The sequence below is a fragment of the Dasypus novemcinctus genome, chromosome 10, assembly GCF_030445035.2.
Source record: "Dasypus novemcinctus isolate mDasNov1 chromosome 10, mDasNov1.1.hap2, whole genome shotgun sequence".
Lineage (NCBI taxonomy): Eukaryota > Metazoa > Chordata > Mammalia > Cingulata > Dasypodidae > Dasypus > Dasypus novemcinctus.
In genome coordinates this window covers 94223083-94249702 of record NC_080682.1, presented here as the reverse complement: position 1 = coordinate 94249702, position 26620 = coordinate 94223083, and the positions used below count along the sequence as shown (strand labels likewise).

Below are 26620 nucleotides of genomic sequence, written 5' to 3'. Positions count from 1 at the left end.
TATTACCCATCCGCCCATCCCCAGCCCCCCTCAAACCCACAAAGCCCCACTCAAAGGCAACCTCTTGCCCCCATTTTATCTCTTCTTTGTGTTTATACTTACCGCCAGCTCATCATAAATTCCACCCCTGCAGACATTGGCTCACATCCTTCCTCCACCCCCCGATTTCCTGTAAGCCTATTGTTCAGTCTCTAGCTCTCTGAGGCAGCTTGTTTATTTCATATCATTGAGGTCATGTAGTATTTGTCCTTCAATGCCTGGGTTGCTTCACTCAACATAAGGTTCTCAAGATTCATCCATGTTATCATGTGTACCCCAAGATCTTGAAGATGTTTTCCTACATTTTTCTAAGAGATTTATAGTTATTGTTTTTATGTTTAAGTCCTTGATCCATTTTTGAGTTCACTTTTGTAGAAGATGTGAGATAGGGGTCTTCTTTCTTTCTTTTGCATATGGGTATTCAATTTTCCTAGCACCACTTGTTGAATAGACTGTTCTACCACTATTGGATGGGCTTAACAGCCTTGTCAAAAATTGCTTGACTGTAGATGTGAGGGTCAATTTCTAAGCCCTAGATCCAGTTCCATTAGTTAATCTCCCTGTTCTAATTCCAGCACCATGCTGTTTTTACCACTGTAGCTAAGTATTATGATTTAAAGTCAGGAAGTGGGAGTCCTTCAAATTCATTCTTCTTTTTAAAGGCTTTTTTGGCTATTTGGGGCTGCTTGCCCTTCCAAATAAATTTGATTATTAGTTTTTGGATTTCTTCAAAAAAGGATGTTGTGATTTTTATTGGGATTGTGTTGAAAATGTAAATCAGTTTGGGTAGAACTGACTTACTTAAGAAATATCTTACCGATATTTAGTCTTCCAATACATGAACGAAGGACGAAATGTCCTTCCATTTATTTGTCTTTTTTTTTTTACAATGTTTTGTAGTTTTCTGAATATAGATCCTTTATGTCCTTGGTTATGTTTAATCCTAAATTTTGATTGTTTTAGTCACTATTAAAAATGGAAATTTTTTCTGTTTTCCTCTTCAGATTGCACATTAGTATTGCATAGAAATGCTATTTATTTTTGCATATTAACCTTGTATCTTTCCACTTTGCTGAATTCATCTATTAATTCTAGTAATTTTGTTGTGGATTTTTCAGGATTTTCTAGATATAGGATCATTTCATCAGCTAAGAGTGCAAGTTTTGCTTCTTCCTTTCCTATTTGGGTGCATTTTATTTCTTTTTCTGGACTAATTGCTCTAGCTAGAACTTCTAGTTCAATATTGAATAATAATGTGGACAGTGGGCATTCTTGTCTTGTTTTTCATCTTAGCAGGAAAGCTTTCAGTCTTTACCATTAAGTATAATGCTAGCTACATGTTTTTCATATATGCACTTTACCATATTGAGAAAGCTTCTTTCTATTCCTATTTTTTTGTGTGTTTTATCAAGAAAGGTATTTTGTCAAATACTTTTTCTGCATCAATCAAGAGGAGTATGTGATTTTTCTTCTTCAATTTATTAAAGTGGTTTATGACACTAACTGATCTTCATGTGTTCTACCACACTTGCATGCCTGGGATAAAATCTACTTGATCATGGTGTATAATTCTCTTAATGTGTTTTTGGATTCTATTTGCAAGTATTTTGTGGAGGACTTTGGTATCTATTTTCATTAGAGATATTGGTCCGAAATTTTCTTTTTTGGTAGTGTCTTTATTTAGTTTTGATATTAGAATGATGTTGGCTTCATAGAATGAGTTGGATAACATTCTTTCCTGTTCAATTTTTTGGAAGAGCTTGAGCAGGATTGGTATTAGTTCATCTTTGAATGATTGGTAGAATTTACCAATGAAGCAATCTAGTCCTGGGCTTTTCATCTTTTGGAGGTTTTTGATGACTGTTTCAGTCTCTTCACTTGTGAATGTTTTGTTGATCTTTTCTAATTCTTCTAAAGTCAATGTCGGTGGTACATGTGTTTCTAGAAATTTGCCCATCTCATCTACAGTTTCTAGTTTTGAGCATTCATTTGTTCATAGTATCCTCTTACTATGGGTCAGTGGCAATGTCACCCTCCTCATATTTGATTTTATTTATTTGTGTGTTATCTCCCTCTCCTTTGTCAGTTTAACTAAGGGTTTGTTGACTTTTTTAACCTTCTCAAAGAACCAAATTCTGATTTTTTTTAATTATATATATTTTTTGTTCTTGATTTCATTTATTTCTCTTTTTATTTTTACTATTTCTTTCCTTGGTTTGGGATTAGTTTGCTGTTCTTTTCTAGCTCTTCCAGGTGTACAGTTACATCATTAATTTTAGCTCTTTCTTCATTTTGTAACGTAAGCATTGAGGACTTTAAATTTCTCCCTCAACACTGCTTTTTTCATTTCCCATCGGTTTTGATATGTTGTGTTCTCATTTTCATTTGTTTCAATCTATTTGCTGAATTCTCTTGTAATTTCTTCTTTGACCTACTGATTGTTTAAGTGTGTTGTTTAATCTCCGCATATTAATGAATTTTCCCTTATTCCATCCATTATTGATTTCTAGGTTTATTCTGTTACGATCAGAAAAAGTGTTTCATATAATTTCAAACTTTTAAAATTTATTGATACTTGTCTTGTGACCCAACATATGGTCTATCTTGGAGAAGGATCCATGAGCACTTGAAAAGAATGTATACCTGCTGTTTTGAGATACTGATATCTGTTAGGTCTAGTTTACTTATCATATCATTCAAGTTCTCTTTTTCTTTATTTAGCCTCTGTCCAGATGTTCTATGCAATACTGAGAGTGGTCTATTAAAATCTCCAAATATTACTGTAGCGATATCTATATCTCCCTTAGTTTTGCTAATGTGTGCATCATATACCTTGAGGTAATGAGGCTGGGTGCGTAAATATTTAGAACAGATATTTCTTTTGTTGAATTGCCCATTTTATGATTTATATATTTTTATATTATGTATATTTATGTTTTTTTAATATTTTGAAGGTACAAATAAAAACCATACATGCCACATTGTCTAAACATATTTTTTAATTATTTGAATTAAATTGTCTTGTTTATTGTTTTTCTTACAATTAATTTCAAAATATAACTATTAAAATTATGCTACATTTACTTACATATTGATACTTTATGATTTTAAATGTATCTTTTTCCCCTGCTTTTAGGTTCTTGTTTTATAGTCTGTGCTTTATTACTAAATTGAGTGGATTACATATATCAATGTTTTATTAATTCTCTTCTCTCTTACAAAACCAATGGTAAATATTAATTAAAATGAGGGGAGAAAAAAGCTGGGTGAAATAAGAATGAATCTAAACAATGATGGAAGATCTAAATCAATGGTTTCCAGAGTTATTTTTGTAAATGGCCATTTTCACTGAAGGAGTAAATTCCCTTGCAAGGGAATCTGTTAGTTATAAGAAACTCCTCCAGGGATTCTGATAGCACAGCCTCCCCTCCAGTAAAACCATGGACTAATTTTTGACTGAATACACTGGCAATCCATTTTTTCAATAATTCCCAATATATTGGTAATTGTATTTTCAATAATTTTGCTTAATATGCATCATATTCCTTAACCCTGCTTACATTTTGATAAACTAGTAGGATGAATGTTATCTTCCTATATTGCTGAAGCACAGATTCTGTTTATGCTGTCCTTGCAAGGAAAAAATACATATGGGAGACCTTATCTGAACACTGCTAAAACATCTTCCTTGTTTCAACCTCATACTTTTATAATATTTCCTAAAGACTTCTTTTTTTATTACCACCACCTCCAATCCAGACAAAGCACATGTATTATATTATAGAATGCTTTTTTCTTTAAGCATCTAAAAAGAATATGAATTGCAAGACACAGAACATAAATTCAGGTGTGTAAGAAATGGAACTTTAATTTATTATTGGTGATTTGGATGCCTCACCCCATCTTGACATATATCAGACTCATCAACTCAGAGCATTCTCAGCAAACTTTGGTGGACATCTACCGTGCTGGTATCTGTTCTAATCTGAGTTCTTTGGTTGCTTTGGCAGCAAAGTCTCTTGTGATCTGAATATCTTATGCGTAACTACTTCTTATCCACTCCAGGGATATTGGGTACCCTATGTGCAGTGGTCTAAGACCCTTCAGCCCCTGAGACACTGTGAGACACCCAGGAATTATTGAATTGTTTTCCAAACAGTGCTTGGGAACTCTGGGAAGCTATCTCTTTCTCCTCTGTTTCTACAGACCTTGCAACCATTTCATGTATCATTGGCCTCAGGTATCTGTAAAGAGAGGTGATTCTTCCAGTATAGAAAGTGACAGAATAAAGTACACATTTTACTGGAAACAGAGAAACAAACTTAGATCAATGTGCTTGGGGATGGAGGGTATGGAAGCTAAGAATTCAATCAATGGATCTATGTCTTTTAAATGATGTGAATGTAATTTCTTCTGGTTCTGAGACACATCAATATTGCAAAATACCTCTTTCCAGGAAAACTATTCTATAATGGCGAGACCCATAGAGATCAGGCTCAAATATTATGAAAAGAAAGAAAATAGTTGATAACATTTTGGATTTGCTTGTTCTAACACTATAGTTTATAGGATTCATAAATGGTGGAAAATGGAAGTAGACATAGCTCATAATATGAATGACGTGTGGCATATATTTCCCAAGTTGATGATTAAAAGTCAGCCCAGTCACAGTGACATAAAAAACCAGAACACAGCTAATACGAGAGATACAGGTATTTAGGGCCTTGACCGTTCCTTACCTGAGGCAATTCCCATAGGAGTCTTTTTTTTTTTCATTTTTTTCTTCTTTATTTTCTTTTAAATGTTACATTAAAAAAATAAGAGGTTCCCATATACCCCCCACCCCACTCACACCACCCCTCCCACATCAACAAACTCTTCCATCATTGTGACACATCCAATGCACCCAGCGAATACATTCTGGAGAACCGCTGCAGCACATGGACAGTAGTCCCCATTGTAGTCCACACTCTTCTCCCAATCCAACCAGTGGACCATGACAGGACATGCAACACCCAGCATCCATCCTTGCAGCACCACATAGGACAAGTCCAAATCCTGAAAATGCCCCCACACCATATCTCTTCTTCCCTCTCCTGACCATCAGCAGCCACTGTGGCCACCCTCTCCACATCACTACTACAATTTCTTCCCTTATTAATCACAATATTTCCCAGTAGAACACCATTAAGTCCATGCTAATCCATACTCCATTCAGCCATCTTGTGGACCCGGGATGGCTATGTCCAGTCCCCCTCTACATCAAGAGGGGGTTTAGATTCCACATGGATGATGGATGCAATTCTCCTGCTTGCAGCTGTAGGCACTCTTGGCTCCCTGGTGTGGTGGTTGACCCTCTTCACCTCCCTGTCAGCAGGTCAGGGTAAGTCCAAGAAAGCAGAGGGTAGGAGCTGCAAGTCTGTTGAGGCCCAGGGCCTGGCCATCACATGGACAGTTCAGAGATTCAGGTCTCCTGAGTATACACCAACCCAAACGCCAACCACAGGTCTGATAAAAGTGACAGAAGAGGCATGTGTAGAAAGGATGTATCTGAGTCCAACTCCATCACAGTCAGGAACACAAACTCCAAAGTAGGGCCAACTGACATGGCCCTGAACTCCAGAGCCATCTGCCTTGACCATAGAACCTGTGGGTTACTGCAGCACTCAGGAGAACCAGCACCTGGGTTTCCATTTACCTTGGCTGTCTCTGGTACCCTCCTGAGGCATGCATAAGCATCACCCCCTGATGACCTCTGACTCTTTTTTGGAGACTCATAGCCATATAAACCCATTTGTCCTTTCCATGTCCTCCTTTTATTGAAGTTCAAAGTGCAGTTTTGAACACCTGATATTACATGTAGACTGAAATATTCTGCTAGTGTGATTTGACCTCTTTGTTCTTGGTCTTTTTGTAGTTACATCATCAGCTGGTGCTTGGTAGTAATCCCTCGGTGCCAGAGAGGCTCATCCTTGGGAGTCATGTCCCACACTGGGGGTAAGGTAATGCATTTATATGCGGAGTTTGGCTTCGAGAGTAGCCACATTTGAGCAACATGGAGGCTCTCAGGAGGTAACTCTTAGACACCACACTGCTATAGGCCTAGTTCATATTTCAGGCACACAGGCTCATAATCGGCACTATCAGAATCAAGGTCTCATCATTAGACCATCCATCTTTATTAGTCTTTGCCATTGCACTTGGGGAAGTGTTGTTCCACTGGGGAATGTGAAATAGCTCGCCTGGTCAGGAATTCAGCAGTCTCTCATCTGTCGTTTCCAACTGAAACCACTGTGAAAATATCCAAATCTTTCTATGTACCCTGTATACATGCCCTGGAGAACTCCCTCCCAACTATGTGCCCCCCACTAATGACACCCCACACAAGTGCTCCTCCGGCACCATAGTTGAACCTCTCTGTAGTCCAAAACTTCTTCAAAAAGGAAACCCAATATATTGCCAGGTTCCATTAATAGAAAAATGGAATATAGTGATGGGTTTAAAGATTAGATATAGAATACATAGAAATTTAGAAAAATTGAATAAAGGAAATATAAATTGGGGTATCAAAGAAATGAAAAAATGAAAAGCTTTGTTTTTGACATTTTACCTTTCATCACTGCTACAGGTATTGCCCTGTATGTACAGTAGCAAGGCAATTTCTTTCATTTCTTCCTCAGTGTCTACCTCCTTTATTTCTTTCTTTTTATTTTTCCTGATTATTAAGTTTCTCTTGACATAAGTTTTAGATCACTGTAATTCACATATACAATACAATTTATGGTACTCCTACATATCCAACATCAAACTCTTTGTCCCTTCCCCAACAGTGTTCTTTTCACATGTTCATATTATATTTGCTGCAGCTAATGTACAGATATTGAAATGATAGTTTTCAAATATGGTTTCATTTGGATTTACATCATGGTTTATATTTTAGACTATACAATTTTCTAAATTTTTAGTTATCTTATGTTTTATATTATGGTTTATATTTTAGCCTATAAACTTTTATACATTTTGGTGTAATTTAACATGACCTATATCCATCATGGCATGATCCTGTGGAACACTTCCATTGCCCTACAGTTACCCTGATTCCATTTATTCAACACCTCTTTCTCCCTCCCCTCAGGGCTCACCATGACAATCAATCGTCATTACTTCAGGGACCATATTCAGAGATACTTTCAAAAATGCTGACGGCTTGCCATACTTGACTGCGGTCACCCCCCGGGCTGAAGTGTGGTTTGCTGGCCTGGCGGGGGAGCAGCCGTGGCAGGCCAAGCTGCTGCCCCCATAATAGGGTGGCTGGTCAGACTCACCGCCACCCCTGAAGGAGCTCGGCATGGGCGCAGAGTGCCCTCGGGTCTCCCCTTCTCAGCAGCCATGCTTCCGCGGCCACCCCTCCTCACAGATGGCGCCACACGATGCCTGTGGGGTGGCACCCTTCTTCTTCCTTCTCCCTGCGCAGGTGCAGGGCGGAGAAATCCAGTCTGCCCTTTTCCCCTCCCCTGACAGCAGCAACAGCCAGGCGTGGGCGGAGAAATCCAGTCTGCCCTTTTCCCCTCCCCCGACAGCAGCAACAGCCAGGCGTGGGCGGGAAACTCAAGTCTGCCCTCCACCCCAGCAACAGCAGCCACCAATCCCTAAACCCTGCCCCTTCCCCCAGCAATAGCGACAGCCAATCCCTAATCACCACCCCTCCCCCGTCCAGTACCGCCCACTGACCTTTTGCCAGCAACCAATCAGAACAGGGCGTGGCTTCGACCAATCAGCCTTCCCTAGCCCCTATAAAACTGTTGCCTCTCCCTCAATAAAGTGGACTTGCGTGTTTACCTTGTCTCCGCGGTAGTTCTTCTGCCGTGCGCCCTCCAGTCCTGAGAGACCCCGACAAGGGCCTGGCCTCCCTTGTCCCCAGTTCATCGCCTGCTTCTCTGGGCGACCCCTTCGTCGCTGGCTTCACTGGGCGACCCCGTCAGCCGAACCACGCAACCCCTGTGAGACCGACCCCTCGCCTGCTGCTGGACCGACCCCTCGTCCCAAGTGGGACCGACCCCTCGTCCCAAGTGGGACCGACCCCTCGTCCGCAGCCAGACTCCACCTCTACCGACCGAGCAAGCCGCCGCAGTTGGCGCCCAATGTGGGGCAAGGCAACTCCACCACAGCCTCACTCCATAACCTGGCAACCCCCCCCTCCTCTCTTCTCACCTTGGGACTTCTCTCCTGCAACATTGCTGCTACCTGAGCCTTGGCTACCTCATATGATCCACGGCGGTCTGGGAGAATCACTGGATGGCTTTCTCCTTCCATGTCGGGGGCTTATACCGACCCGCTATGATTAAGAGGCGCCAATAAAACTCTCAGGAGCGCGTGCCTGAGCACCTCCACCCCTGCCTCACCTCTGCCTCCTCCCCTCCGCACTTGCTCCCCTTTGCCTTGCTCCACTGCTTGTCGTTCCGCCCTCCCCTCGTCGGGGCCTTCTTTTGGCCCACGACCACCGTCGGAGTCCCGTCGGCTCCGACCCCTCGTCTCACCGCGCACCTCGGCTCCCATCGCTGCGCTCTCAAGATTGGGCCACCCCATGTCGGCCCACCCCATTAACATCGGCCTCTCTCGCGCCCATGAAGATTTTGGCCTTCTTGTTATCCTCGCCTACGTCTCCACCACTCCCGACGCTGCCGCCACCACTGTCACTGGTGCCCTGACGTGACTTGTCCTCACTGCTGCGATCCTCCAGACCATCACACAGTCTGCCTCTACCGCTCTTCGCCGCCAAGAAGAGATCAACTACCGGTAACACGCTGTCTTTCGGGACTTTTAACAGCAGATGGATCTTATAGCCACCGAGATTAACAAGAATTGGACATTGGCCACCCTTGCTTGCAACAACAAGATACCGCCCCCTAAATTGTACATTTATATCCCCGGCATACTCACCTCCCTCTACAGCCCCGCTTCCCTCATTGCTTACTGCCTCTTGGGCCTCAGCTACTTGTTGCTGCTGCCATCCTGGCCCTTATTTGAAAAGAAGGGGGAAATGCGGTCACCCCTCGGGCTGAAGTGTGGTTTGCTGGCCTGGCAGGGGAGCAGCCGCGGCAGGCCAAGCCGCTGCCCCCATAATAGGGTGGCTGGTCGGACTCACCGCCACCCCTGAAGGGAGCTCAGCATGGGCGCAGAGTGCCCTCGAGTCTCCCCTTCTCGGCAGTCATGCTTCCGCGGACGCCCCTCCTCCCGGATGGCGCCACACGATGCCTGTGGGGCGGCACCCTTCTTCTTCCTCCTCCCTGCGCAGGCGCAGGGTGGAGAAATCCAGTCTGCCCTTTTCCCCTCTCCCGACAGCAGCAACAGCCAGGCATGGGCGGAGAAATCCAGTCTGCCCTTTTCCCCTCCCCCGACAGCAGCAACAGCCAGGCGTGGGCGGAGAAATCCAGTCTGCCCTTTTCCCTTCCCCCAACAGCAGCAACAGCCAGGCGTGGGCGGGAAACTCAAGTCTGCCCTCCACCCCAGCAACAGCAGCCACCAATCCCTAAACCCTGCCCCTTCCCCCAGCAACAGCGACAGCCAATCCCTAATCACCACCCCTCCCCCGTCCAGTACCGCCCACTGACCTTTTGCCAGCAACCAATCAGAACAGGGTGTGGCTTCGACCAATCAGCCTTCCCCAGCCCCTATAAAACTGTTGCCTCTCCCTCAATAAAGTGGACTTGCGTGTTTATCTTGTCTCCGCGGTAGTTCTTCTGCCGTGCGCTCTCCAGTCCTGAGAGCCCCCGACAAGGGCCTGGCCTCCCTTGTCCCCAGTTCGTCGCCTGTTCTCTGGGCGACCCCTTCGTCACCGGCTTCGCCGGGCGACCCCGTCAGCCGAACCGCGCAACCCCTGTGAGACCGACCCCTCGCCTGCTGCCGGACCGACCCCTCGTCCCAAGTGGGACCGACCCCTCGTCCCAAGTGGGACTGACCCCTCGTCCTAAGCTGGACCGACCCCTCGTCCGCAGCCAGACCCCACCTCTACCGACCGAGCAAGCTGCCGCACTTGACTGCCGTAACCCCCTGGGAGCCACCGATTCTCTCAAGAGATAACAATTCCCTCTGAGAATATCAGTCCTCCCAGAATGTGGGTATACCTTCACTCTCATTTTATGGGTCTCCACCCAATGAAATAATCCACTATGACAAAATGAGCACTCACACACTCCCCAGAATCTTGCCCTGTGTCAGACACCCCCCCTTAAGCATTTCAAACATGCAACCTTCCATATTACATTCTCTAAAGAGTTTTCTCTGCACCACAATTTCAACCACATACCTGACAATCTCCCATGATCAAATGTTCACCTTACTCTCTCCCCAATTTCTTGGGCAACTTGACCCATCCTCCCATTACTAGCATCCCTAAAGCCCAGGCAGCCTCACCTAAAGTTATCCCTGCCCCCACTTTTATCCCTTCCCTGTACAAATACTTACCTCCAGCTTATCATAGATTTCACCCAAGTAGCTGTCAACTCACAACCTTCCTCTACCCCCCAACTACCTTAAAGTTTATCATCCAGTCTATAGCTCTCTGAGACAGCTTGGTTTACTTATTTCGTATCAGAGCGGTCATGTAGTATTTGTACTTCAATGCCTGGCCTGCTTCAATCAACATAAGGGTCTCAAGATTCATCCATGTTATCACATGTGTTTGTACTGTATTTGTTCTTATAGCTGAGTAGTATTCCGTTGTATGTATATACCACATTTTATTTATCCCTTCATCTGTTGATGGGCATTTGGGTTGATTCCAACCTTTGGCAATAGTGAATAAGTGCTGCTATGAACATTGATGTGCATATATCAGTTTGTATCCTTGTTTTCAGATCTTCTGGGTATATACCTAGCAATGGAATTGCTGGGTCATATGGCAGATCTATAACTAGTTTTTTGAGAAACTGCCAAACTGTCCTCCAGAATGGCTGGATCTTTCTGCATTCCCACCAGCAGTGGATGAGTGTTCCCATTCCTCCACATCCTCTCCAGCACTTGTAGTCTTCTGTTTTTTTCTTAGCTGCCAATCTTATGGGAGTAAGATGGTATCTCATTGTTGTTTTGATTCGCATTTCCCTAGTAGCTAGGGATTTGGAGCATTTTTTCATGTGTTTTTTAGCCATTTGCATATCATCTTTGGAGAAGTGTCTGTTCAAATCTGTTTCCCATTTTTTAAATGGGTTGTTTGTCTTTTTATTTTCACGATATAGGAGTTCTTTATATATGCAATATATGTCTCCTATCAGATATATGGTTACCAAATATTTTCTCCCATTGTGTAGGCTCTCTTTTTACTTTCCTGACAAACTCCTTTGAGGTGCAGAAGGCTTTAATTTTGAGGAAGTCCCATTTATCTATTTGTTTTTCTGCTGCTCATGCTTTTGGTATGAAGTTCATGAAGCCATTTCCTATTACAAGGTCCTGTAGATGCTTCTCTATTTTGCTTTCCAAAGTCTTTATGGTCTTGGGTCTTATATTTAGGTCTTTAATCCATCTTTTTTTTTTTAATTAATTAATTATTTATTTTTTTATTGATTTTGTATTAATATTGCATTAAAAATATATATGTGAGGTCCCATTCAACCCTACCCCCCCACCCCACCTCTCCCCCTCCCCCAGCAACACTAGTTCCCATCATCATGACACATCCATTGGATTTGGTAAGTACATCTTTGGGCACCTCTGCACCTCATAGTCAATGGTCCACATCATGGCCCATACTCTCCTCCATTCCATCCAGTGGGCCCTGTGAGGATTTACAATGTCCGGTGATTGCCTCTGAAGCACCATCCAGGGCAGCTCCATGTCCCAAAGACGCCTCCACCTCTCATCTCTTCCTGCCTTTCCCCATACCCATCAGCCACCATGTCCACTTTTCCCAATCCAATGCCACCTCTTCTATGTGGACATTGGATTGGTTGTGTCCATTGCACCTCTATGTCAAGAGGAGGCTCAGATTCCACATGGATGTTGGACGCAATCCTCCCACTTTCAGTTGTAATCACTCTAGGCTCCATGGTGTGGTGGTTGTCCTTCTTCAACTCCATCTTAGCTGAGTGTGGTAAGTCCAATACATCATATTGTAGGTGCTGGAGTCTGTTGAGGCTCAGGACCTGGCTATCACATTGTCAGTCCAGAGATTCAAATCCCCTAAATATATCTTAAACCCCAACATTAACTGCACCTCCAGCACATTAGCATGAAAGTCTTATGAAGGAAGATCCCATCTGAGTCCAGATTCATCACACATAAACACCAGTTCCAAAAAGGGGCCATCTGACCTGGTAGTTAACCCCATCAGCCATGACCATAATTCCCATGGGTCTCTTTAGACCTCGAAGGAACCGATATCTGGGGGTTGTATCTGCTTTATCTGTCTCTCTGACTCTGCTCAGTTGTGCATGAGGGCAATCCTTCTGCCAGCCTCCAGACTCTTTTTTAGAAACTCGTAGCCATATAAACTCATTTCTCTTTTCCATTTCCCCCTTACTTTAGGTCAAACAGCATTTTAAAGTCATGTTATTTTATGAAGACAGGGATATTCTGCTGATCCACATTGAACCTTCTGTATAAGGTCATTTTCCAGTTGCATCATCAGTTGGTAGTTGATAGTGGTCCCTCGGTGCCAGGGAGGCTCATCCCCGGGTGTCATGTCCCACGCTGGGGGGAAGGCATTGCATTTACATGCTGAGTTTGGCTTCGAGACTGGCCACATTTGAGTAAGATGAAGGCTGACAGGAGGAAATTCCCAGGCACAATGTTGCTCTAGGCCTTGTTCTTATTTTAGGCTTATCAGCTCACAAGCATAGTCATTAGCATCAGGGGCTCACTGTTGAACCCTCACTCCCTCCCGGTCCCCGCCACTGTACCTGGGTGACTGTCGCTGCTCCCCTAGGGACCACAACAGAGCACCACTGGCCAGGAACCCAGTACCCCCCTTGCTGTGGTTTTTAATTGTTGCCACTATGAGTATATCCAAACATTATCATGCACCCTGGACATATGTCTGTACAGCTCCCTGTCAGTCATATATCACCTGTCATTGGTATCCCATACCAGTATCCCTCCATTGCCATTGTTGAAACACTCTGTGATCCAGAACTCCCCGAAATTTGAAGCCCAATATAATGTCATGGTCCCTTACTAGGGAATGGCATATAGCGATGAGTTTAAAGGATAGATAAAGAACTTGGATAAAGTTAGATAAAGAACTTAGATAAAGAATGTTGACTTGAAAAAATTCCACATCCTATCTTTTTCTTTTTTTTTTTTTTTTTTTTCCCTCCCTAATTATTCAGCTTTTCTTCACAGGAGTCCTAGACCACAGCAATGTATATATATAATATACAGCACTCCCACACATCCACCAGAAAACCTTTTCCCTTCCACAGTGATACTCTTACGCCCTATTCATATCATATTTACTTAAAGTGATGTACAGAGTCTGAGACATTAGCTTTCTAACAAGGTGACATCTGTGCTTACATTATGGTGCATACTTTAGGATACACAGTTCTTTACATTCTTAGTTATCCTATGTTTTACATTATGATTGACATTATCAGTCTGTCATCTCCTATATGTTATGGTGTAATATTACATGTTTTATATCCATCGTTGTGTACTCTCAAGAAACTCCTCTCTTACCCCCCATTTACCTTGGTTCCACACATTTAACATCCATTTTCCCTTCCACCTTGGTGCCCACAGTGACAGCCAACCTCCGTTTCCTGAGGAGCCACTTCCAGAGAAAGATGGAATAGTGTTCAGGGCCTAACTTGCTCAACTGCCCCAGTGCCCTGGGAGCCACCCTTTCTCTTGAGGGATACAGTTCCCTCTATTTGGTGGCATTAGTCCTCCCCAGGATGTGGGTCCACCCCCACTCTCACTACTTGGGTTTCTACCCCGTGGTGTCACCCACTCTGGCAGAATGAGCATTTAGACATTCCCCAGGAGCCCGTCCTGCATCAGACCCTCCCCTCCGAGCATTCTAAACAGGTAACCCTCTTTATTATATTTTGATATGATTTTCTCGGCATTTTACTCTCCACCAACATCTGACCCTTTCCTGTGTTCGTATACTCCCCCTCCCTCCCCCCACTTTTGGGCAATGTTACCCATCCGTCCCTCCCCAGCCACCCTCAAACCCGCAAAGCCCCAACCAAAGGCAACCCCTTGCCCCCCTTTTATCTCTTCTTTGTGTTCATACTTACCACCATCTCGTCTTAAATTCCACCCCTGCAGACATCGGCTCATATCCTTCCTCCACCCTCCGATTTCCTGTAAGCCTATCGTTCAGTCTCTTGCTATCTAAGGCAGCTTGTTTATTTCATATCATTGAGGTCATGTAGTACTTGTCCTTCAATGTCTGGGTTGCTTCAGTCAACATAAGGTTCTCAAGATTCATCCATGTTATCACATGTGTTTGTAGTGTGTTTGTTCTTACAGCCGAGTAGTATTCCATTGTGTGTATATACCACATTTTATTGATCCACTCATCTGTTGATGGGCATTTGGGTTGATTCCAACTTTTGGCAATAGTGAACAATGCTGCTATGAACATTGGTGTACATATATCTGTTTGTGTCCTTGTTTTCAGTTCTGCTGGGTATATACCCAGCAGTGGTATTGCTGGGTCATATGGCAAATCTATGGCTAGTTTTTTGAGAAACCGCCATACTGTTCTCCAGAATGGTTGGATCCTTCTGCATTCCCACCAGCAGTGGATGAGTGTTCCCCTTCCTTCACATCCTCTCCAGCACTTGTATTCTTCTGTTTTTTTCATAGCTGCCAATCTTATGGGTGTAAGATGGTATCTCATTGTGGTTTTAATTTGCATTTCCCTGATAGCTAGAGATTTGGAGAATTTTTTCATGTGCTTTTTTGCCATTTGTATTTCTTCTTCGGAGAAGTGTCTGTTTAAGTCTTTCTCCCATTTTTTAAATGGGTTGTTTATCTTTTTATTTTCAAGATATAGAAGTTCTTTTTTTTTTTTTTTTTTTTTTAAATTTTTTTATTTTTTATTGACTTTGTAATAATATTACATTAAAAATATATATGTGAGGTCCCATTCAACCCCACCCCCCCACCCCACCTCTCCCCCCCCCCAACAACACTCGTTCCCATCATCATGACACATCCATTGGATTTGGTAAGTACATCTTTGGGCACCTCTGCACCTCATATACATTGGTTCACATCATGGCCCATACTCTCCTCTATTCCATCATGTAGGCCCTGTGAGGATTTACAATGTCCGGTGATTACCTCTGAAGCACCATCCAGGGCAGCTCCATGTCCCGAAGACGCCTCCACCTCTCATCTCTTCCTGCCTTTCCCCATACCCTTTGTCCATTATGTCCACTTTTCCCAATCCAATGCCACCTCTTCTATGTGGGCACTGGATTGGTTGTGTCCATTGCACCTTTATGTCAAGAGGAGGCTCAGATTCCACCTGGATGCTGGATGCAATCCTCCCATTTTCAGTTGTAATCACTCTAGGCTCCATGGTGTGGTGGTTGTCCTTCTTCACCTCCATCTTAGCTGAGTGTGGTAAGTCCAATAAATCAGATTGTAGGTGCTGGAGTCTGTTGAGGCTCAGGATCTGGCTATCACATTGTCAGTCCAGAGATTCAAATCCCCTAAATATATCTTAAACCCCAACATTAACTGCACCTCCAGCACATTAGCATGAAAGTCTTATGAAGGGAGATCCCATCTGAGTCCAGATTCATCACACATAAACACCATTTCCAAAGAGGGGCCATCTGCCCTGGTAGTTAACCCCATCGGCCATGACCATAACTCCCATGGGTCTCTTTAGCCCTCAAAGGAACCAATATCTGGGGGTTGTATCTGCTTTATCTGTCTCTCTTACTCTGCTCAGTTGTGCATGAGGGCAAACCTTCTGCCAGCCTCCAGACTCTTTTTTAGAAACTCGTAGCCATATAAACTCATTTCTCCTTTCCATTTCCCCCTTACTTTAGGTCAAACAGCATTTTAAAGTCATGGTATTTTATGTAGACATGGATATTCTGCTGATCCGCATTGAACCTTCCGTATAAGGTCATTTTCCAGTTGCATCATCAGTTGGTAGTTGATAGTGGTCCCGCGTTGCCAGGGAGGCTCATCCCCGGGTGTCATGTCCCACGCTGGGGGGAAGGCATTGCATTTACATGCTGAGTTTGGCTTCGAGACTGGCCACATTTGAGTAACATGAAGGCTGACAGAAGGAAATTCCCAGGCACAAAGTTGCTCTAGGCCTTATTATTATTTTGGGTTTATCAGCTCACAAGCATAGTCATTAGTATCAGGGGCTCACTGTTGAACCCTCACTCCCTCCCGGTCCCCACCACTGTACCTGGGAGACTGTCGCTGCTCCCCTAGGGACCACGACAGAGCACCACTGGCCAGGAACCCAGTACCCCCCCTACTGTGGTTTTTAATTGTTGCCACTATGAGTATATCCAAACATTACCATGCACCCTGGACATATGTTCTGTACAGCTCCCTGTCAGTCATATATCACCTGTCATTGGTATCCCATACCAGTATCCCTCCATTGCCATTGTTGAAACACTCTGTGATCCAGAACTCCCCGAAATTTGAAGCCCAATATAATGTCATGGTCCCTTACTAGGGAATGGCATATAGCGATGAGTTTAAAGGATAGATAAAGAACTTGGATAAAGTTAGATAAAGAACTTAGATAAAGAATGTTGACTTGAAAAAATTCCACATCCTATCTTTTTCTTTTTTTTTTTTTTTTTTTTCCCTCCCTAATTATTCAGCTTTTCTTCACAGGAGTCCTAGACCACAGCAATGTATATATATAATATACAGCACTCCCACACATCCACCAGAAAACCTTTTCCCTTCCACAGTGATACTCTTACGCCCTATTCATATCATATTTACTTAAAGTGATGTACAGAGTCTGAGACATTAGCTTTCTAACAAGGTGACATCTGTGTTTACATTATGGTGCATACTTTAGGATACACAGTTCTTTACATTTTTAGTTATCCTATGTTTTACATTATGGTTTACATTATCAGTCTGTCATCTCCTATATGTTATGGTGTAATATTACATGTTTTCTATCCATCCTTGTGTACTCTCAAGAAACTCCTCTCTTACCCCCCATTTACTTTGGTTCCACACATTTAACGTCCATTTTCCCTTCCACCTTGGTGCCCTCAGTGATAGCCAACCTCCGTTTCCTGAGGAGCCACTTCCAGAGATAGATGGAATAGTGTTCAGGGCCTAACTTGCTCAACTGCCCCAATGCCCTGGGAGCCACCCTTTCTCTCGAGGGATACAGTTCCCTCTATTGGATGGCATTAGTCCTCCCCAGGATGTGGGTCCACCCCCACTCTCACTACTTGGGTTTCTACCCCATGGTGTCACCCACTCTGGCAGAATGAGCATTTAGACATTCCCCAGGAGCCCGTCCTGCATCAGACCCTCCCCTCCGAGCATTCTAAACAGGTAACCCTCTTTATTATATTTTGATATGATTTTCTCGGCATTTTACTCTCCACCAACACCTGACCCTCTCCTGGTTCGTATGCTACCCCTCCCTCCCCCCACTTTTGGGCAACGTTACCCACCCGTCCCTCCCCAGCCACCCTCAAACCCGCAAAGCCCCAACCAAAGGCAACCCCTTGCCCCCCTTTTATCTCTTCTTTGTGTTCATACTTACCACCATCTCGTCTTAAATTCCACCCCTGCAGACATCGGCTCATATCCTTCCTCCACCCTCCGATTTCCTGCAAGCCTATCGTTCAGTCTCTTGCTATCTAGGGCAGCTTGTTTATTTCATATCATTGAGGTCATGTAGTATTTGTCCTTCAATGTCTGGGTTGCTTCACTCAACATAAGGTTCTCAAGATTCATCCATGTTATCACATGTGTTTGTAGTGTGTTTGTTCTTACAGCCGAGTAGTATTCCATTGTGTGTATATACCACATTTTATTGATCCACTCGTCTGTTGATGGGCATTTGGGTTGATTCCAACTTTTGGCAATAGTGAACAATGCTGCTATGAACATTGGTGTACATATATTGGTTTGTGTTCTTGTTTTCAGTTCTGCTGGGTATATTCCCAGCAGTGGTATTGCTGGGTCATATGGCAAATCTATGGCTAGTTTTTTGAGAAACCGCCATACTGTTCTCCAGAATGGTTGGATCCTTCTGCATTCCCACCAGCAGTGGATGAGTGTTCCCCTTCCTTCACATCCTCTCCAGCACTTGTATTCTTCTGTTTTTTTCATAGCTGCCAATCTTATGGGTGTAAGATGGTATCTCATTGTGGTTTTGATTTGCATTTCCCTGATAGCTAGAGATTTGGAACATTTTTTCATGTGCTTTCTTGCCATTTGTATTTCTTCTTCGGAGAAGTGTCTGTTTAAGTCTTTTTCCCATTTTTTAAATGGATTGTTTATCTTTTTATTTTCAAGATGTAGGAGTTCTTTATATATGCAAGTTATAAGTTTCTTATCAGATATATGATTGCCAAATATTTTCTCCCACTGTGTGGGCTCCCTTTTTACTTTCTTGACAAACTCCTTTGAGGTGCAGAAGGCTTTAATTTTGAGGTAGTCCCATTTATCTACTAGTTCTTTTGCTGCTCGTGCTTTTGGTGAGATATTCATAAATCCATTTCCTATTACAAGGTCCTGTAGATGTTTCCCTACACTGCTTTCTAAGGTTTTTATGGTCTTGGCTCTTATATTTAGGTCTTTGATCCATCTTGAGTTGATCTTTGTATAAGGTGTGAGATGGTAATCCTCTTTCATTCTTCTACATATGGCTATCCAGTTCTCCAGACACCATTTGTTGAATAGGCCACTCTCTCCCAGTTGAGAGGGTTTGGTGGCTTTATCGAATATTATGTGGCTGTATATGTGAGGTTCTATATCAGAGCTTTCAATTCGATTCCATTGGTCTATGTGTCTCTCCTTATGCCAATACCATGCTGTTTTCACCACTGTAGCTTTGTAGTATGTTTTGAAGTCAGGCAGTGTGATTCCTCCAATTTCCTTTTTCTTTTTCAGTATGTCTTTGGCTATTCGGGGTCTCTTTCCTTTCCAAATAAATTTCATAGTTAGTTTTTCTAGTTCCTTAAAGAAGGCTGCATTGATTTTTATTGGGATTGCATTGAATGTGTAGATCAGTTTTGGTAGGATAGACATCTTAATATTATTCAGTCTTCCTATCCATGAACAAGGAATAGTCTTCCATTTATTCAGGTCTTCTTTGATTTCCTTGAACAATCTTGTATAGTTCTCGGTGTATAAGTTCTTTACCTCTTTAGTTAAATTTATTCCTAAGTATTTGATTTTTTTATTTGCTATTGTGAATGGTATTTGTTTCCTGATTTCCTCCTGATCTTGCTCATTATTAGTGTACAGAAATGCTACTGATTTTTGCGCATTGATCTTATAACCTGTGACTTTACTAAACTCATTTATGAGTTCTAGAAACTTCGTTGTAGATCTCTCAGGGTTTTCTATGTATAGGATCATGTCATCTGCAAATAATGAAATTTTGACTTCTTCCTTTCCAATTTGAATGCCTTTTATTTCTGGTTCTTGCCTCAGTGCTCGAGCAAGTACTTCTAAGACAATGTTAAATAGGAGTGGAGACAGTGGGCATCCTTGCCTTGTTCCTGAGTTTAGAGGGAAGGAGTCTAGGATTTCTCCATTGTAAACAATATTGGCTTTAGGTTTTTCATATATACTCTTTATCATGTTCAAAAAATTTCCTTGTATTCCAATCTTTTGGAGTGTTTTTATCAAGAAAGGGTTTTGTATTTTGTCATATGCTTTTTCTGCATCAATAGATATAATCATGTGATTTTTTTCCTTCAATCTGTTTATATGGTGTATTACGTTGATTGATTTTCTTATGTTGAACCATCCTTGCATACCTGGGATGAATCCCACTTGGTCGTGGTGTATAATACGTTTAATGTGTTGTTGAATACGATTAGCAAGTATTTTGTTAAGTATTTTTGCGTCTAGATTCATTAGAGAAATTGGTCTGTAATTTTCCTTTCTTGTGATGTCTTTGTTTGGCTTTGGTACTAGGGTAATGTTGGCATCATAGAAGGAGTTGGGTAATGTTCTTTCTGTTTCGATTTTTTGGAATAGTTTCAGCAGGATTGGTGTCAGTTCTTTCCGGAATGTTTTGTAGAATTCACCTGTGAAGCCATCTGGCCCTGGGCTCTTCTTAGTTGGGAGATTTTTAATAACTGATTCTATCTCTCTGCTTGTGATTGGTTTGTTAAGATCATCAATTTCTTCTTTTGTCAATATGGGCTGCTTATGTGTTTCTAGGAATTTGTCCATTTCATCTAGATTGTCATTTTTGTTGGAATATAGTTTTTCAAAATATCCTCTTATGATAGTCTTTATTTCTGTGGGGTCAGTGGTGATATCGCCTTTCTCATTTCTTATTTTGTGTATTTGCATCTTCTCCCTTTTTTTCTTTGTTAGTGTTGCTAAAGGTTTATCAATTTTGTTAATCTTCTCAAAAAACCAGCTCTTGGTCTTGTTTATCTGTTCAAGTGCTTTCTTATTTTCTATTTCATTTAGTTCTGCTCTTATCTTTGTTATTTCCTTCCTTCTTCTTCCTGTTGGGTTACTTTGTTGTTGTTTTTCTAATTCCTTCAAATGTGCAGTTAGTTCTTCAATTTTTCTCTTTCTTCTTTTTTGATATATGAATTTATGGCTATAAACTTCCCTCTCAGTACTGCTTTTGCTGCATCCCATAAATTTTGGTATGTTGTGTTATCATTATCATTTGTTTCAAGGTAGTCATTGATTTCTTTTGAGATTTCCTCTTTGATCCACTGTTTTTCTAAGAGTGTGCTGTTTAATTTCCAAATTGTGGTGTGAAATCTAGGCTTCTGTCCCTTGCAAATCTCCAGCTTGAGTCCACTGTGGTCAGAGATAATGTTTTGTATGATTTCAATCTTTCTGAATTCGTTCAGCCTTTCTTTGTGGCCTAGCATATGATCTATCTTGGAGAATGATCCATGTGCGCTTGAGAAAAATGTATATCCTGCTGTGTTTGGGTGTAGCGATCTATATATATCTATTAGATCCAGCTCTTCTAATATACTATTCAGATGTTTTGTTTCTTTGGTGATTCTCTTTTGAGATGTTCTGTCCAGAGTTGATAGTGGTGTATTAAAATCCCCCACTATAATTGTAGATGTATCTATTGTTTCACTTAGTTTTTCCAGCGTTTGCCTCACGTATTTAGAGGCACCCTTGTTAGGGGCATAGATATTTATGATTGTTCGATCTTCTTGACAGATTTTCCCTTTCACTAAAATGTAGTATCCTTCTTTGTCTCTCACAATTGTTTCACATTTAAAGTCTATTTTGTCTGATATTAATATAGCTACTCCTGCCTTTTTTTGGTTATTGTTAGCTTGTATGATTGTTTTCCAGCCATTCACTTTCAATCTCCATGCGTCTCTGGGCCTAAGATGTGTCTCTTGTAGACAGCATATGGATGGGTCATATTTCCTTATCCAATGTCCCAGTCTGAATCTTCTGATAGGTGAGTTAAATCCATTGACATTCAGTGTTAATTCTATCAAGGAATTATTTGTGCTAGCCATATTTTGATTGGATTTGTGTTTGTCATATTTTGTTTGTATATTTTTTTTGTCTTTTTTGTTATTGTTGTTGGTCTTATACTCTCCTCCAACTCTGCCTTTCCTGTTTTTTCCTTTCTTCCTGTAGAACTCCCTTTAGAATTTCTTGAAGGGGAGGTTTCTTGTTGGTATACTCTTTCAGTTTCTGTTTGTCTTCGAATATTTTGAACTCTCCATAATGTTTGAATGCTAATTTAGCTGGATAGAGTATTCTTGGTTGGAAATTTCTTTCCTTTAGTACCTTGACTATATCATACCACTGCCTTCTTGCCTCCATGGTTTCAGAGGAGAAATCAGCACTTAATCTAATTGAGCTTCCCTTGTATGTGATGGTTTTCTTTTCTCTTGCTGCTTTTAGGATTTTCTCTTTGTCTTGAGCATTGGATAATTTGACAAGTATATGTCTTGGGGTGGGCCTGTTGGGGTTTATGACTTGTGGAGTGCGCTGTGCTTCTTGGATATGTACATCTGTCTCTTTCAGTAGATTTGGGAAGTTTTCAGTCATTATTTCCTGCAACATTCCTTCTGACCCCTGTCCCTTCTCTTCACCTTCTGGAATGCCTATAATACGTATGTTTGAGCGTTTTGCATTGTCATTCAGGTCCCTAAATCCTAATTGGATTTTTTCTATCTTCTTATTGACCCCTTCTACTATCTGTTTGATTTCTGAAGTACTGTCTTCCACATCACTAATTCTCTGCTCTGTCTCTTCTAGTCTGCTGATATTTGCTGCAAGTGTATTTTTGATTTCTTGAACTGTGGTGTTCATTCCCATCATATCTGTTATGTTTTTTCGTATGTCTGCAATTTCCCCTCCAAGTGATGTCTTCATGTTGTTAACCCCTTTCATTACTTCGTCAAATTTGTCGGTGATAAATGTTCTGAGATCTTTCATTGCTTGTGCCAAGTTTTGCTCCCCTTTGTGATTATTGGTTTGTTGATTGGATTCAGCCATGTTTTCCTGATTACTGGTTTGGTTTGTAGATTTTTGTTGCTTTCTGGTCATCTCTTTATCTTGACGGATTTAATCAGTTCCTTATGGTCTTTGTCTGCTCTTGGAGGTTAATTAGCTGTTATTTTTGCATAGGTGTTATATCTTCTCTTTATCACTTTTTTCTTCTTATTCTAGTTTCTTGTTGTTGGTTAAGTTCACTTTAAAGGAAAGTATTAGTGTTGGGGGAAGGCAATTGTGTAAACAAGGGAAAAGTGTAAAGTAATATTGGTGATATATGTTAACAAAGCAAGAATATGAGATCTGGGAGGATGGAGGTTAGATTTATGTAAATTGTGTAGAGTTATAGCAGTAGGTAGAGTACCTATTATGAGGTAGGTGATTGAATATGGGAGGATTATGGTATGAGCTAAAAAGCTATTGATTTCGTGAGAGATGGAAAGAAAAAAAAATGGTAATAGTTTCAAGAGTGGATAACAGACAGAAAACAAAACATAGGTATTAGAAATTAAGACTTAGACCCTTCGTGGATCGAAGAAAGGGAGGTGGGAGGTGGAATATGGGAGAGCCAGTAGATGGTGGCTGATATCATGATGTAGGGGAAAGAGGATAGTGCAGGTAGGCTAAATCAGTTCAGACAGAAATGAGGCAGTGGAGGATGAGAAAACCCCAGCGAATGTGAGGTGTTTCCTGCCGCACCTATTTTATAATTGAGTTAAAATAAACTAAGTAGAATATGAGGGACAAGAGGGAGAGAGACAACAGAGAAAAAGAAAGAAAGAAAAAAAAAAGAAAGTGGGGGGAAGGGACGAGAGGAGGAAAGTAAAAGGGGATGGGCAAGGGGTGGGGAACAGATAGGGGAAAGAAAAAAAAAACAAACAGATATGCACGACCCAGAATTAAAGCACCCACTTCACAGCACCTACCACGAAAAAAAGCCTTAAATAACTGAGTAAAAGAAAGACTTTGGGGGATACGCTGTGAGAGAAGACTAGGGGATAATACGGTGTTAGCAATCAGGAAATTGAAAAAAGTAAAGAATAAGTCAAAATGAAAATAAAAACAAAACAAAATGAAACGATAAGGAAAGAACGCCAACGTTGAAGGCTAGGGCATTTAAGGACCTCAGATGGACCTCAGTGCGTGATGGATTCAGGGATGAAAAGTCTGAGATATTGAGGTCTCAAGAGATGTGAGTCTCTGTGGTGTGGGCCACCAGATTTTAGGGAATTCAGACTTGGCACTCTCCAATCTGGTCTACAGGAAGCCTGGGAGCCCCGCAGTGTAACACAGCCCTCAGGGATCCCCTCAGCTGGGTGCTAGCCTTAAGGGGGAAGTCAGATCCGCAAACTTTATATTATGACTGAACCCTGCAATTCATTTTCTTAGCTGGGCTCATTAGTATATTTCACTTCAGCTTTTAGACAGCTCCCGTCCTGTGATTCCAAACCTCTGCCACTAGAGGGCGCCTCTACACCGCAGCCACTTTGCTAGTACAGATCTGAAGCCCGGCCTGTGACGTCGAAACAGATTCGAAAACCGGATTTCCCAAGCTTCGCAAAATATTCCCTAATCGGCTTCCAGACGTGTCCCCCTCCCTTGCCGCAGCCTAATACAACTTTCCGATTACGTCTCTTTATTGCCTACAGCCTATTTGGGTCGGAGACCGGCTGCCGGGCTTTTGGGGGTGGGGCTTCAGGCGGAAGCACTGTTGTTTATGTTCGCAATCACAAGTTTCTCCCGCTTCACAACAAAGCACCGTCTATCTTCCCAAATCGCACTGCAAAGGCGACCCGTCGCATCAACCCGTGCCCAGCTCGCCCCGAGCTCGTGAACTCCTCGAGAGCTCAGAGCCGTCTAAAAGCGGTGCCGCTGGGCTGAACCGTGACTCCCCCCACCCGCAGCAGGGAGGAGCACGCGCGCGGGTCTCACACACAGGCAATAGAACCCAAACTATATCTACTAGACCAATCCTCTCCGTTACCTTTCCACCCAATCGATGTCCAGGCACTTCTGCCCTGCAAAAATCCCGAAAGAACCCGGCCTTGGAGAGCCTGCAGCTGCGCCCAACCGTCTCGTCCCGGGACCTACCGCAAAGGCAAGTTCACTCAGCGACCATCTTGCCGATTAGTTACTTTAATCCATCTTGAGTTGATTTTTGTATAAGGTGTGAGTCGGTAATCCCCTTTCATTCTTTTACAAATGTATATCCAGTTCTCCAAGCACCATTTGTTGAAGAGGCCATTCTCTCCCACTTGAGAGGATTTGGTGGCCTTGTCAAATACCATATGGCTGTATATATGAGAGTTTATATCAGAACTCTCAATTTGGTTCCATTGATCAATATGTCTATCCTTGTGCCAATACCATGCTGATTTCACTACTGTAGCTTTGTAGTATGTTTTGAAGTCAGGTAGTGTGATTCCTCCAATTTCATTTTTCTTTTTCAATATGTCTTTGGCTATTCAGGGCCTCTTTTCTTTCCAAATAAATTTCATAGTTAGTTTCTTTAGTTGATCAAACAATGATGTGTTGATTTTTATTGGGATTGCATTGAATCTGTAGATCAGTTTTGGTTGAATAGACATCTTAATAATATTTAGTCTTCCTATCCATGAACAAGGAATATTCTTCCATTTACTGAGGGGTTCTTTGATTTCCTTGAACAGTGTTGTGTAATTTTCTGTGTATATAAGTCTTTTACCTCTTTAGTTAAATTTATTCCTAGGTATTTGAATTTTTTATTTACTGTTGTGAATGGTATTTGATTCCTGATTTCCTCCTCTGGTGTACAGATAGGCTACTGATTTTTGGGCATTTATCTTGTAACCTGTGACTTTACTGAACTCATTTATAAGTTCTAGAAGCTTTGTTGCAGACATCTCAGGGTTTTCTATGTATCCCATAGGAGTCTTAAGGATTATGATGTAAGGGATAAGGATAAGCAGAGAGTCCAAGAAACCAGTAAAAGAGACCAGGGCTATAGGATAGTGTATTGAAGGTCATGTCAGCACAGGCAAGTTTGATCACATCCTGGTGTAAGCAGAAGGCATGGGAAAGGACATGAGATTTGCTGTAAGGGAACCCAGAGAGTTTGATGATTATGGGCATGATGAACATAAATCCTCTCATTATAACTTCCAGGTCTATCTTCAACACCTTAACATTGGTAAGAATGGAAGTATATCTCAAGGGATCACAGATGGCAATAAAATGGTCATAGGTCATGACCTACAGGACTCTAGACTCCACAGTAGAGAATGAGTGGATCAGATAGACTTGGAAGAATTAGGCTTCATAGCTGATTTCCCTGTGATCCAGCCACAGGACACCAAATACAGTGAGCATCATTGTCAAAGTCACTGCAAGGGCTGTGGCTGCCAATATAGCCAGAAAGTAGTACAAGGGCTCCTTAAGAGTGTTGTCTTCTCTCATAAGGAAAAGTAGGATGCCATTGCCAAAGAGTATGGAGACATAAATGACAAAGAAGGGGATGGAAATCCAAGGATGGAATATTTCTAGACCTGGAAAGCCCATCAGTAGAAATGGGGCAGCACTGATATTGGACCACATGGTGTATTTCTGAGAGGAAACAAAAAAGTTTTCTTTTGATTAGCACTATCTAATAGAATTATAACTTGAACCAAATAGTTAATTTAAATTTTTCTAGGATCTGCTTTAATAAAACACAAAAGGAAACAACTAATTTTAATAGTATATTTTCTTTAACTCACTACATCCTAATTATTATTTAAAATATAATCAATATAAAATTATAATGATATATTTTACATTTTTGTTACACTAGTTCATCAAAATTTAGTGTACAGCTTACACTTACAGTTCGTCTCAACTCAAGCTAACCAGAGGCTACAGAATTAATTGCAAATCACTAGACTATGAAAATTAGTTTTGCCATATCATTTAAAAA

At 41.9% G+C, this 26620-nt stretch overlaps 1 pseudogene; it reads right to left on the bottom strand.

The window, feature by feature from the left end:
- Positions 1–4468: 4468 nt before the first annotated feature.
- On the bottom strand, positions 4469–26262 carry LOC101438589 (olfactory receptor 51B2-like; annotated as a pseudogene).
- Positions 26263–26620: the final 358 nt, after the last annotated feature.